Source organism: Athene cunicularia, assembly GCF_003259725.1.
Source record: "Athene cunicularia isolate RWA chromosome 7 unlocalized genomic scaffold, athCun1 chr7_part1, whole genome shotgun sequence".
Taxonomy (NCBI): domain Eukaryota; kingdom Metazoa; phylum Chordata; class Aves; order Strigiformes; family Strigidae; genus Athene; species Athene cunicularia.
In genome coordinates, this window is record NW_020799107.1 from 27,865,680 (window position 1) to 27,879,229 (window position 13,550).

Sequence of the window (13,550 nt, forward strand, 5' to 3'; positions counted from 1 at the left end):
GTATAAGAGACAGGGCCCAGGCCGGCTCTGCACAGCCGGGCTCTCCGCATGGCCCAGCACAGCTCAGCATGTCCTGGCATGGCTCAGCCTGGCCTGGCACGGCTCTGCACAGCCAGGCTCACCCCATGGCCCAGCCTGGCATGGCCCAGCCTGGCCCAGCACAGCTCTGCACAGCCAGGCTCACCCCATGGCTCAGCCTGGAACAGCTCAGCCTGGCCCAGCACAGCCCGGCCCAGCCAGGCTCAGCCCACGGCCCAGCACTGCCCGGCCCAGGGGTGAGGGTGTGGGAGCGCTGAGCCCTCCAGCCCCGGCCTTGCCGCTCCCCGCTGCACCCGCCCGGGTGGCATTTGCCGTGCTGAGGTTAAACGCACAGGGACAGGAGGCCATCGCCGCCGGGGCTGCATGCGATACCTCATCCATTACAGGGCAGACCTTAACTCTCTATTTATAAAGTGCATTTTGGAGCCAGCCAGTGTTTCATTTTAATGGGAGGGTGCGGCTTGATGCGACTCTTTCCATGCTATCAGGGGCCGTGCACTTGCTCTTAAAAGCTGTACCACGGGGTGTGGAGCAGATAATGGTTCATACCCCCACACTGGGAAAGAGTTGTCCTGTTGCAATCGCCCCTCACTCAGCCGCACAGCCCTGCTCCGACAGACCAGTGGTAGCACACTCTTAGGCTGCTGAGACCTGGCCTTAAAAGCAGTGTCTTCACACAAAAACATTGGGTCAAACTCAGAGTGATTTAAAAAAACTTGCCTCTGGAGCCTTGTTTCACTCACGCAGTGGAGGAACACGGAGGGGAGGGACCCGAAGGGATTGTCTCGTCTGTCCCCAGACGGCAGCATAGCTGGGGAGATGCTGGTGTGATCTGTTTCTGAAACCTGCACGGAGGGATGTGCAGCTGCTCTGATCGAGCCTCTGCAGTTAGGAGGGTTTTCCTAATATCCTGATCTTTGCTGACTGCCATCCCCCTTGTGCCCACCATGGGATCTGTGTTCCTTGGGTGAAACAAGCCCCGCTTCTTTCCCCTCTCCTGGGCAGGCCGTGATTTTAACCATCTCAGCCCGTTCTCACTGCGGTCCTCCGCGGATGTCCCCCCTTTTCCACCTCTGTGCTACCTGCAAATGGGGCCAGCTGCCAGCCAGGGCCGTCCTGGCTCGGGGGCATATGCACTACCTCTCACATCCACCCTTATGTCCATGGGGTGAGAGATACAGAAACCTGCTGATATGGGGAGGCTGCAGGGAAAACGTGGGATTGCTGGACACTGGATACGAGAAACCTTCAGAGGCTTGGGATGTTCTGCAGACTTCAAGATGATAAGAGTTCCCTGGGCATTGGGGAGCACTGGAGAGGCAAAACCTATTGGCATGGTTGGGACAAGGAGGATCATTGGGATATCTGTACTTTGGTGAAGTCCATCTGTGACTGCAGCTGAGACACCCAGACTAATCCTTACGCCCTTCTTCCCTGCTGTGGCCCCTGCCTCCTCATGCATGTCTCACTGATACCTAATCTGTATGCCACGATCAGCCCTTTGTGGAGACTGAAGGTAAGAAACTGAACTCTCCTGCGCTTTCTTTATCTTGTTACCTGCATTATGTAAAGGTCAAATTTTGCCTTTTTATTTATAGAACCCATAGTCGTTGCCTTATTTGTCTTGGTCACTGTGATTCGTTTTTCATGGTTCCTCTTTCACCCTTCAGATCTCTGTAAAGCAGTGGTTGCACCATGTCAGTACTTTTTCCTTGCATCATGGAGCAAGGGAGTTAATGGATTTATGATCATTTTCCTTGGGTAACGAAGAGCCCTCTGGAGTTTCTTTATCCCAAAGCGTTGAAATCTACCTTCTTTTTTTTTTTTTTTAGCTCTCACTCCCTTTTCTAGAGTAGCAAACTTTGGAGGTTTTTTCCCCATCATTTTCAACAAAATATTCTCCACTTTTCCATCTTTCTGTCAAAAAGAAGTGCCTCAAAATAAACACCCATTTTATACCTGTCTCTCTTTTCAAACCTGTGGCTGGCCCTGTCCAGGCCACCCATTTGCTGGACGGTTTGAGTCCTGCAGCTCCATTTTTCCTGCAGCTCTCAGTAGGTAGCTAAAGACTCCCCAGCTCCCAGTTCTCGACTGGCTTTATTGGTTGCTCAAGAAATGCCCTTGGGAACCATCTTCCTGATGAGGTGACCTGATGTGGGCTTGCAAAGTGGCTTCATTTCTCTCTACCCAGAGATACCCAAAGTGCTGGGCTCATGCTGGACTTCGCCAGTATTTCTGTGTGTTTATCTGCTTTTTTTACCCCTTTCTCCTTGCTGGTCCTGAGCAAGGGTCTTCCCTGTGTCAGCTGGACCCTTCTTCTCTCAGCAGTGACTTTCCTGGCCCATCACTCGGTGGTCACAGCCACAGCCCTCTGGCAGCACCATCTGTGTCCCCATGCCCAGCTGACCATACCCCCGCCGTCCCCTCAGCTGCGTTGCCACCTGCACCCCCTCCTCCCCATCCTTGCCCCCCACGGGGCCAGGCAGTTGCTTTGGATCTGCTCAGGGCTGGGGCTGGCAGGCTCTGCCAGTGCCCATGTGCCGGCACAGCGTGGCATGGGCGAGCAGATGAACCTCGGCAGCTCCTGGCTGCCGGGCCGGCGAGCCATGGCGAGCCCCCACCTCCCATGCTGTATCTCGGGGCTCCTGCTGGCATGCTTCAGCCATCTGAAGTGGCTGTGTGAAGGGGTGCACCAGGCCAGCTCGCCTCTTGCCCTGCACCTTGATTAGGTGGGTGACCCTCTCCTGTCCCAGGGCATGCCCAGGCTTTGCTGTACCCAGACACTAAGGCAGTGGTCCCCGAGCCCCCCTGTGCCACTTCCCCCTCACCAGCTCCCTTGGGTGCATCGCAGAGGTGTCCATGTCAGCCCAAGGTCTGATGTGCACTAGAGACCACAATGGATGTGGCAGCTCTGGGCAGCAGCAGTTGCACCTGAGCAAATACCATGACAAAAGCAGAGCTTGGGGACACCATCTCACCCTGCCACCCGCAATGTCATGGCAAGAGAATGGCTCCACTTTTCCCTGAAATCCAGGGGTGGCAAACTTACCACTTGCAAACCAAACCTGTCTGGCAGGGCGGTCGGTAGATGTAGCTCCTCCTCTGGCCTTTCCAGAGCTCTGTTTTGGGCTGGAAGCTGCTTTCTTGGGGTCCAGAGATACCGTTTGGGTTGGGAAATTATAAGCACAACGTGAGCATCAGGCGGGTTCGCTGGCACAGCCGTCTGAACTGGCACAGCCGTCTGAACTGGCACGTGGCCCGGCAGCGCCGAAACCACTGAGTCCAGAAAGGAACTGAGGGGCTGGAAATGTGCATGTACAATGCAGGCAAAGTGGAATTGATAACGTGTAGTTAATTATTGCCAGTGAATGGAGGCCAGAAATGAATTTGGCATTGTTGTGAAACAGAGAGCATGTGCAGGGGGAATGAGCAAAAATGGGAATGGGGGAGACCTGCTATGGTTCTGTGAAGCTGGAGTTGAGCAAACAGCATCTTTGTTGGGTGAAGTAGTAGCTTGTGTTGCCCCTTGACTGTGCTGGGGTTGTCTGGAAGTATGGAGGGTGATGCTGAGTCTGGATGGTGCCAGGGACAGACCTTGCTGTACCCTCATGGGGCTGCAGGGAGGGAGCAGGCAGAGGGAAGCAGTTTGCTGGCAAGTTGCAGGGAGAATAAAGCGCTGCCGTGTCCTCCCAGAGTATCCCAGATAAGGAGGGATGGGCTGTACCCCCACAGACCTTCTCCTACCTGAGGGCTGTGCAGGGGTGATGGTGGCTGTACGGTGCTAAAAGTTAATGGACATCCACACCCACACTGATTGCCTGCTCCTCACCATCGGCTGTGTGAGTCCTGTGGATGATCCAGAAATGTCAATGAAATGCCTGGATTTTGGAGCAGGCTATTGAGGTGAGATGTGGCTGAGTGTGGGTGACTGCACAGCCCTGTATGGACACTTCCCGCCCGAGCATCCTCCTGAGCACCGTGGCTGTGCTGCCAGGTTGGACACTTCGGGCTGGAAGTGTCCATACAGGGCTTATGCACACTTGGGATACCCCGGATTCAGCTTCTGGTCGGGCCGCGTTTCCCCCCCGGGGGTCTGGCAGCATCCCCTGGGAAAGTCAGTCAGAAAGCACAGTTAACGCAGCGTTACCAGAAAACGGCCTCCTGCCGCTAATCAGCTCCTGGCAGGTTATTGCTTTCGCAACTGCCTGTCTTTTCGGAGAAAAATGTCATTTATCAGCCCTTTATGAACGAGACCTGGTAGAGATGCTCCATGCTGGCGCTGCCGGCGCTGGTCTCCGCCTGTCATACAGGCGCCATCTAGTAGGAAAAAGAAAAAAAGACCGAAAATGAAACAAGGTAGATGTTGAAATGCAGTTTCTTTCTGGGGGAACAGTTTAACCCAACACAAAGCTGGTCTGAGGCACAGCTCTAGTGCTGAGCCTGTGGTTTGGAACTCACAGCAGAATTCACAGCACTGGGACATGGTGAGGCATGGAGATGCCCCAAACTGGAGCACGGCTTGTCCAGGATGGGTCTTGTTTTATTGGATCTAAAAATAGACTTCGACATAAAAGATCATTTCCAGGCAGCTCCTTGATAACATTGTCAGGGCTGGATTTGATTAATTAGCTGTGTCGGTTAATTGTAATATACTGGCTTGGGTTGCTGCCTTTAGCTCCGGTGGGTGGCAGATGCTTATGTTTTCATCACTGAGATCGTCCCGTCAGTTGGAGGCTTTACTTACAGCTCAAAACCTCTCTCTGCCATCCATGTATGTGTGATTTCACATCACAAAGGCATCCACTTTGGTCATCTCGCATGATTTTACCACAAAGCTCATACTGCTGTCCTCATCTTCTAACAGTCACATGGATTTTCAATGTGATTTCCCAGCCCTAGGGGTCTGCCAGAGAAAAACCTCCCAAAATCAACCCCTCCCAGGACAAAATAAAAGGGACCTATAACATTAATTTGCTTTAAACAAACAAACAAAAAATCATGATTTTATACTAATCTTATGATTTTATGCAGCTTGACTCACCCATTCCAGTGTGGGGAAGTGATAATGCTGGGTGTCTGTTATCTGCTGCGCACCAATTCCTGCTGACAGGCCGTCTGTCCTCTGCCGTGGATACACAGACGTACATACCCATGTGATATACATGTGATGTGGTGAGTCCTGCTTGGGGCATGTCTCCTTCTGGCCTTTCCCCTTCATTTTCCCAAAATATCGAGAACTGGAGGCCAGGGATGCTGGAGCATGAGGGACATCACCCAAGTCCCTGGGTCCAGGGGCTTTACCCTGCCAGGGACTACACAAGCACTGGTGCACTTTGCCCAGAGCAAAACCTTAATTCATCTCCACTTTCACAGATAAAATCCTGAATTAATTAAAGAAGAGAATAGAAACCACTTTGATTTCCAGAATACCAGAAACTCCTAATTATCACGGCTCCCACAAGCACTGCTATAATTAAGGGGCTATCGCTGTTTCTACTGCAGACCCAGTTTTTGCAGGGATTTATAAACAGCACCTACATTTTTTGCTTTCAGTGAAGTACAGTGACTTGAGGCATGGATTCTGGCTGCAGGTGCATCCCTGTAAATCAGCCACAACACTACCGAAACACCATCTAATTCCCCCACGGATTTCTTATTAGAAATCCAAAGTCCCCAGTGGCAGCATGATACAGGCAGCGTCTGCTCTCCAATTATATTCTGATTATACAAAATAATAAAATTGGGGGCCTTTTTTCTTTGCCTTCTGGTCTTTCTGTCTTTGAAATACACTTGGGGGCTGCTTCTAGCTTTTTGTCATAACGAGAGAGACTAAGCATTTATTAGTATTTAAAAAAGATGGTGGAAGCTGAATTTTTCACCTGATCACGGGTCCTCTGGTTCCTGTAACCTTTCCAGAAGCTCTGAAAGCATTGTGATGATATTGATGATGAAACAGCCAGGCTTTACTACAGCATAAAAGTGGCAAAACATCCCTAATGCAATAACTGAGCAAATCCCACAGGAGCATCTCCCCTACAAATGTCAGGTCTGGTGGCCACTGGGCAGAGCAGGGTGCTCCCAGCTGCCTTTTACACTCTTCTGTTGGAGAAGTGGCCAGATAAAGATGTAGCTGACAATATACATCAGCCCTGTATATGTTGAGGTTTATCCTTTGGCTGCTGCACCTTTCATGACTTTTATCCCTTTTCTAAGTGTTGTCTGAAGTCTACCCACTGCCAACAGTTTTCTTGATGGGTGGCAGCTTCTCACCTCCAAGGTGGTTCTTCTGCTCCCTGGGTGCTTCACAGCTGCGGACAAAACTGTCCCCTAAAGTCTCCTTCCTGTTGAAGACTGCTTTCCCTCTCTGTTGAGTGGCCCTGGTTTCTCCCACATCGCCCCGTCCTGACCAGGGGTAGGGTCTGACTGCAGAGACCCATGTGGGACTTCAGAGTTGGTGCACGGCTTGCAGGAGGGATGAGTTTGGACGTGATGTGGGGCAGTGGGCTGTGCTTTTGTGTTTGGAGTGCTGAGTGTCCTGAGAAAGGCTCTATGAAAGGGTTTCTTAAGGAAAAAGAAACTTATATATAATAGCTTGGAGCTACCCTGCGGCTCCATTGCAGGCATTGCAATGCATTGAATATTGGACATTTGAAATCAGAAGTCTGACTTGGTCTGAACTCCCCCAGGTACTTGTAACCCATGTTTAACACCATGCTCCTCATGAAACACTTTTATCCTCTAGAAAGGCTAAAGAAATAAAAGTTGTGTTTTGAAGGGATGCTTCAAAAAGCAGAGGGATACTCCTTTTCCTCTGACCCAATGCTGGCTGATGAAGGTAGAAAGTCTGCCTCAGCCTCACAGCCCCACAGCTCTGGGCTTCCTCCCTGCTCATGGGGAGCACGAATGTCTTGACGTCAAGCAGAGGCATCCAGCCAGTGGAAAACATATTCCCCCTCCCAGCAGTGTCATTTTAGTAGCCATTGCTTGTGTATGGGCAACACAGATGTGCTTGAGGATCGGACCGAGCCATGGCTGTGCTCTTAACCAGTTGTTTCTGCCTGAAGATGGTTTCATTAAGCAAAACATCACCAGCTTGCAAAAAAAAAAAAAAAAAGAAAAAAAAAAGTGAAAGGAACAAGTACAAAATGTGTCTATATTAGACATGCAGAGAGGCATAGGAAGTTAAGAAGATCACAGACAATTGAATTTAATTGAAAAATAAGATTAAATGAAATAAGACTTGAATATGAAGAACTAATTTGAGTTGAAGAAAGGAGTTGATTGCCTGAAGAAAGAAGTTAAAGGATGAAAATGATTTATTTTGTATGTGGGTTCCAGCTCTGTTTGTATCAGAATGGCATAAAAAAACCCCAACAACCACCCTCCAAAGTGGTTTTACACTTCAAATTCCAATTTTTTTTGAGACAGTCACAGTGCACAAGGAAATGGGGCTCTCACCTGATCTCATGGGTTTAGGGGAGATTTAAACTATGTGCGGTAAAATGGGAGAGCTTGATCCAAGGCTTACGGCTTCCCAGCATCATCTCAGGTTTGGGAGCAAAGTCTGCAGCTCCCTTACAGGGAGGGGAGCAAAATCCAAACCTCGGGGGCAAACCAGGGGGGCAGTAGCAAGCGGGCCCTTGCCTCGGGAATATTTCCAGGACTGTAAAAGCCCAGTGCAAATGGCTCTGGGCAGAAGCCATGGGGGCGGGCAGCACTGGCGGCTCATGCGTGGGGGTCGTGGCCGGGCTTTGCTCCTGTGCCAGCTTTTGAAAGCAAAATGGGTAAGAAAATAGTTTTAGGGAAAATGAATAGTTTGTATTCATAGCACAAACAGGAAAATTATATACAAGCAAGAGGCACAAATGGGAAAAATAAGAGCTTAATTTAAAGTATTTTTTAGAGTTAAAGGCATCTTTATTCCAAGGGAGTTCTCCTGAAGGCAGTGAAATGGTTTAGTGCATCGCCTCTAGTTTCCTTAATTTCCACTTGGCTGCAGCACCCTCTGCTACAGCATATCCAGCCACCGGCATCCTCCTTCCCACCAAACGGTCCCATTGGCCGTGGTGCTGTGGTCACAGCCGCGTCTCCCCGCTTTCCACGGGCAGGCCGGATCCTGCCTCAGTGATGCCACCAGCCAGCTGTTGTGCCAGGAGCAGCCAGGCGTGCGGGGCACCGTGGCTGAGCCAGCAAAGGTCACTTCCAAGTCACCCTGTGGCACACCCGGCCAGGGAGAAAGCCATGGGCACACGAGCCGGCACGGCTCGGCACAGAGCTCAGCTGTGCCCGGTGGCACACGAGCCAAGGGGGCTATCGGAGCCCTTGTGCTGGGGGTGGTGCTGGGGAGGAGGGGGGCCCTGGGAGGGCGGCGAGTTTGTTGGCCCTTTTCCAGATGATAATTTTGACATTTTGTTGTCACTTGGAAAAATTTGAAATAGGAATAAATGCGGCAGCGGTGCTCATTTGTACTGACTCTCGCTGCCAGACTGGGGGCTGACCTAAACGTGCTTTTAATGCGTATTTAATGTATACACTGCCAGCTTGTCACTGGCTTTTAACTGCTGCACACCTGCACTTTGCACGTGCGGGAGCCGATCACAGCTTATCTATTGTCTGCACCTTCTCACCTGTCCCTGCCCTGTGCCCCGTCCCCAGCCTCCCCATCCCCAGCCTCCCCTTGTCTCCTCCGGTTCCTGCCTGACTGGCATCTGCTCCATCCTTCTCCCATCCCGGGAAAACCTGGACAGGGATGTATTTCTTCCAGCGCTCCATGTGAGAGCGTGAGCAAGGTGGTGCACCTCCTGCAAGCTGTTCCAGTAGCACATCCCAGAGTGGAGCGATAACCTGCCCACACCCCAGAGATTATCATCTGCCCCAATATTGTGTGAGGATCTCATTTCTGAGCAAAATCCAGCTGTGATTTCATTAAAGAGGCTCTTGTTCCTTGTGCTCAGTATTTAATTTAACATGTGTGTGTTGAGTTCAGGGTGTTGATTAACCATGACTCCAAGATAGAGGGAAATTACTAATATGGGAAAGTGCAGTCAGTATTTCATGGCAAAGAGTAATTGAGCTAACAGTTGACATATGGAGTTGTGTGGGCAAACTAATTAAATTTTACATCTTCCCAAGCATTTGTGAGTTTTATAAGCATTTGATTTATATATTAATTAAACCTCAGAGTGAAATAAAGAGGACATAACTATTTATATTGCAAATGTGTCCATCAAGAGGAAGAGCTTTAATGCATTTTCAAATAGATACCAAAGTACCTCTGCGAGTCCCCAGCTCGGTTCAGTGGTGGCAGAGCAGGCCAGAACCACGTCCCAGCCCACAAGGCCAGTCCTGCACTGACAGAGGGTGCTGAACACCCAGCTCTGAGCACACTGCTGGACATCCCTTCATCCCCTACAGAGCCTACTCCTCCTCTTCACCATCAGAAGCAAACTGTGTGCTACCCAGCAGGTTGATACCTCCCTGGTGGGCTGCAGAGCCCAAGTTTTCTGCTGGTCTGGGTGCTTTGCAAGTAGCTAGTGAGAAAGCTAATATGTGATTTAAATATTTATCTGACTCATTATCAAGGCAACAGAGGTGGTTATGATGTGTCCTGGGATGACCTTGCTGAAGATTTCTGGAGTTGTCTTATTTGTGTAATTTCATATTTAAAAGGAATTTGTGTTGTGTGTATTTGCAGCTGGACAGAAGGACACCTGGAGTGTTTATGGTGGTCAGCATCATGTTCAGCCTAGTTGATGCTCTGACAGAAGGGAGTTCCTGAAGTTATGGGACCAGTCCTGCTCCTTGGGGTTTGCACCCTGGGATCTCGGGCGAGGCGCCATTTCTGCAGCTGGGAGATGACATTTTGTTCTGGCGACAGTGAGATGTCCCAGAATGCCCAGCACTAGCCTTGATTTTTCTTTTAGTCTTTCGGTGCACTCTCCACCACTGACACACCTCTCTGGAAGTCAGCACACATCTCGTGGGTCTGTTTGGGTGAGCCCAGAAGCCCGTGCTGGGCTGACGCTGGGACAGCCCTGGGAGGCGCAGGTCTGGCTGGGTGTTTCTGCTGTGTTGCGATGAGTTGGGAGCCTTTTTGGGACAGAAGCTTTGTTTCAGGGCTGAGTGCTTGGACTGCTCCTGCCCAGGGCGGTGTGTCTTACTGCTCCAGCAAGTTTCCCTGCGCTCTCCAGGCTGTTCTAGCCGAGTGACCAGACAGCCCCTTACTGCCTTGTATGGTTCTTTCCAAGTGGTTGTGATGTCTGTAAAACCTCTGATTCCGAAGTAAATAAAAATAGAGAAATACTTCTATTCTGCTCTGCAGCAATGCCTCCCAGCGGCACAGGCAATGGGGCTGTGCCATAGCTCTCACATCTGTTTCTATTCCCTGGTTCTGGCATCCTGATAATACTGAAAAATGAATCTACCCTTCATATTCCTTATTATTGATGGGTTAGAATGGAGAAATAGGAGCTGTTTATGTGAGCAGCAACCCAGGATTCAGAAGACATTAGATTTTGGTGGGAAAGTGGAATTACAGCTAAAACATGGGTATCAGAACTCCTTAAATGTTGTAAACTATTCATAATGGGTACACAGCTGATACTCAAATCTATCAATACTATGAAATAGATGGTAGCTATATTTTAAGAGTCATTCTGTGTGCCACCTCACCATCCCACCTACCCTCCAGGGACTCCATCAATCTTGTGGTGGCCAATGATTCCTTTTTGTGGTGTCAGTGATAAATACCCTGACCCACTGGAGAGGAAGGATTACAAAAGCTTAGTGTTTGTATGCAGTGTAAGTTAGAGGTTGCGGGGGCAGGAGCTACCAGGACCAGGTTGGAATTAAACTGGGAGAGAAAAGAGGAGCTGGTGCTCAGCTTCAACTGCTTTTAAGATTCAATGCTTTGCAGAGCATCCTTCCCAGAAACCTTGGGGGAGATAAGATGCATATGACACATATGCTCCATGTCATGTGGCACAGGGGAAATCATGGCGTCTCCTGCAATACTGCATGTTGAACTGGTCCCTCAGCTCATCATATTCGCAAGTGATCTCTCAAACCCTGCAAAAATGCAGTCTGTTGCCAAGTATTTCCTGTGGGCTCTGCCCCGGCTCTGAAGAAGACTTCACTATGTGAGAAACAAACACCTACTGAAGCCTGTGCCTATCCACTTGGATGTGATTGAAAGATATTCATCGTGCGGGGACAACCTTATGGGAAATCGAAGCTATCTGCGAGCTCGCTGCCTGGACTCTGAAACTCAGCTTTTGCTGCACGTACATTCTTGTGTTTGGAGGAGACCAGGGGCTAATCCACCACCAGTGATTAAGCATCTATAATTAAATGGTTGACAGCATCTGTAGCAGGACTCAGGGTATTGATGATCCCTGGAAAACCTTGGGATAAGCACGCTCTCGGTAAGGATAACGTCACCTGTGATCAAACAGAGCAGCATCACTTTACCACTCAGGATCTCAAGAACATTCAGCAGCAAACACACCAACACCTTTTCCCCCAGTTCAGCTTGACTGTTAATACACTGAGGAACAACTCCAGTCTTCTCTCTACACAGCATTACATTTCATTGGCATTTTTGCTCTAATGTTAGGGTACAGTGTGCCGCCAATTTGTGCATTCCTCATCTACAAATCAATGTAGCTAATACAACACGTGGCATCTTGCATTCGGTGGGCTCTCGCTGTTTTGCTAGCAGTGCCAATACATTAAACCTAGGAATGTAACCAGCACAATGAATTTTAATTCCATATAATAACGGAACCTGCAGATCTCCTCTGCGCATGGTATTAAAACAGAGTATTAGAATAAGGTGCTTTGGAAACAGCCGTGCACTGTGTGATGGAGAGGCACAGCTGACAGATCACCTTGAAGCAGATCTAATTTGATGCTGCTGGAGTATCAGAAATCATCCTAAATGGTCCTGTAGTCGATGGGGGCTTTTGCATAATGTCACAGGTGGAATCAATAACAAACCTGGGGGACTAAATAGATGAAGCAATGTAAAATCTAAGCAGCCTCTGTCCTCTGCTGCCACCGATTTTGAACGGGCATATGCAAGGCTGCTCTTGGATGTCCTTCGTAAGTGCTGTTTGTCCTGCTGGAGCAGGTATCCAGGCTGGGGCTGCAGCCAGTCCCAGGGCTGGGGCTCTGCAGTAGGTGGGGATGCCTGTCCTTTCAGGGGTCTGCTCCTCAGCATCCCTCAGCCCCCGGTGATACTGCTTGCCTTTCCCTGTATAGTCCCCCTGCCCCTAGCCAGTTTCAGAGAAATGGGGACTGGAAGAGATCCATTGCTCCAAAATAACATATAAATAGGAAGTGAAAGGTCAAGGCTTCCTACAGATTAATTTTGCCCACAGCAGCAGAAAACGTATGGGAAGAAAGACTTGTGTGATGAAGCCACTGATCAGCTCCAGGTAGCATGTCTGTGGCCTTGGGCAACCTTCCGGTTTCTGTTTCCTCTGGTTTTTACAAACTGGCCTGCCAGACCTCACTTACTGAGAAGACCCATGTACAATTTTAAAGATGCCATTAGCTGCCCCTATTCCTCCTCCGTCCTAATGTGAAATCTGTCATTGCACTCTATCAATGTGCCTTTCCACATGGATCGTATATGAGCCCCAGATTGCTACTGATAGGCTGGATAGCCACGACAATCTTTAGGAAATTTGTGATCTGGTCCTGGCATATTTGACAGATAACACTCGAAATACAAATGTCAAAACACATTTAGGTTTTTTCCCTTTTCTAACTCGCCCTGAAGAAAATGCAAACGCTTTTTGACAGAATCAGTTCAGGAGCCTCCTCTAAGCCAGGCCCTGAGTGTTAGGAGAATCTGCCTCTTAAAGCCATATAGATCCATCTCTGTTGTATAAAAAAGTACTCTTTACCCTGAGGCAGAATTACTTAAGAAAATCCTGACATGATTAGACACCACTCTCTTCTGAGAAAAAAGTAAGTATACTATTAAAGGATAACTGAGATGCTGCATAAACTGGCAGTATTTAAATAACTTGATATTGCAGTTCTGAAATGTCAGTTTGGCATGAGGGCACAAGGAAGGGCTTGAATATTTTCTGGGTACCACTGTGCAGCTGTGCTGTAGCCTGAATGCGTTCTGCTGGAAGAACCTGCAGGTGCTGCAGCTGCCCTTAACCTGCTGACATGGGGTAAAGTTCATAAACACAGACTTGAGCGATTGATAACAATTAATAAATTGATAACACTTTGCGCACAGGCTTAAGCATTAAAGAAGTTATTTTGCCTTAAATTAGCATAATGATGTCAACTAAACAATTATCTTACTTGTAGTGCCTAAGAGCCTGCCCCCACCATTCTGTTTGGTGATATACAAATTAAACACAAAGCCAGGATTTGCCCCTAGAAGTGCATAGGGTGAGTGTGAATGGAATAGCTTACACATGTGTGTCTGCACTAGTCAGCAATAAATAATTATGCATATTTAATTTTATTAAGTCAATAGATTTAAG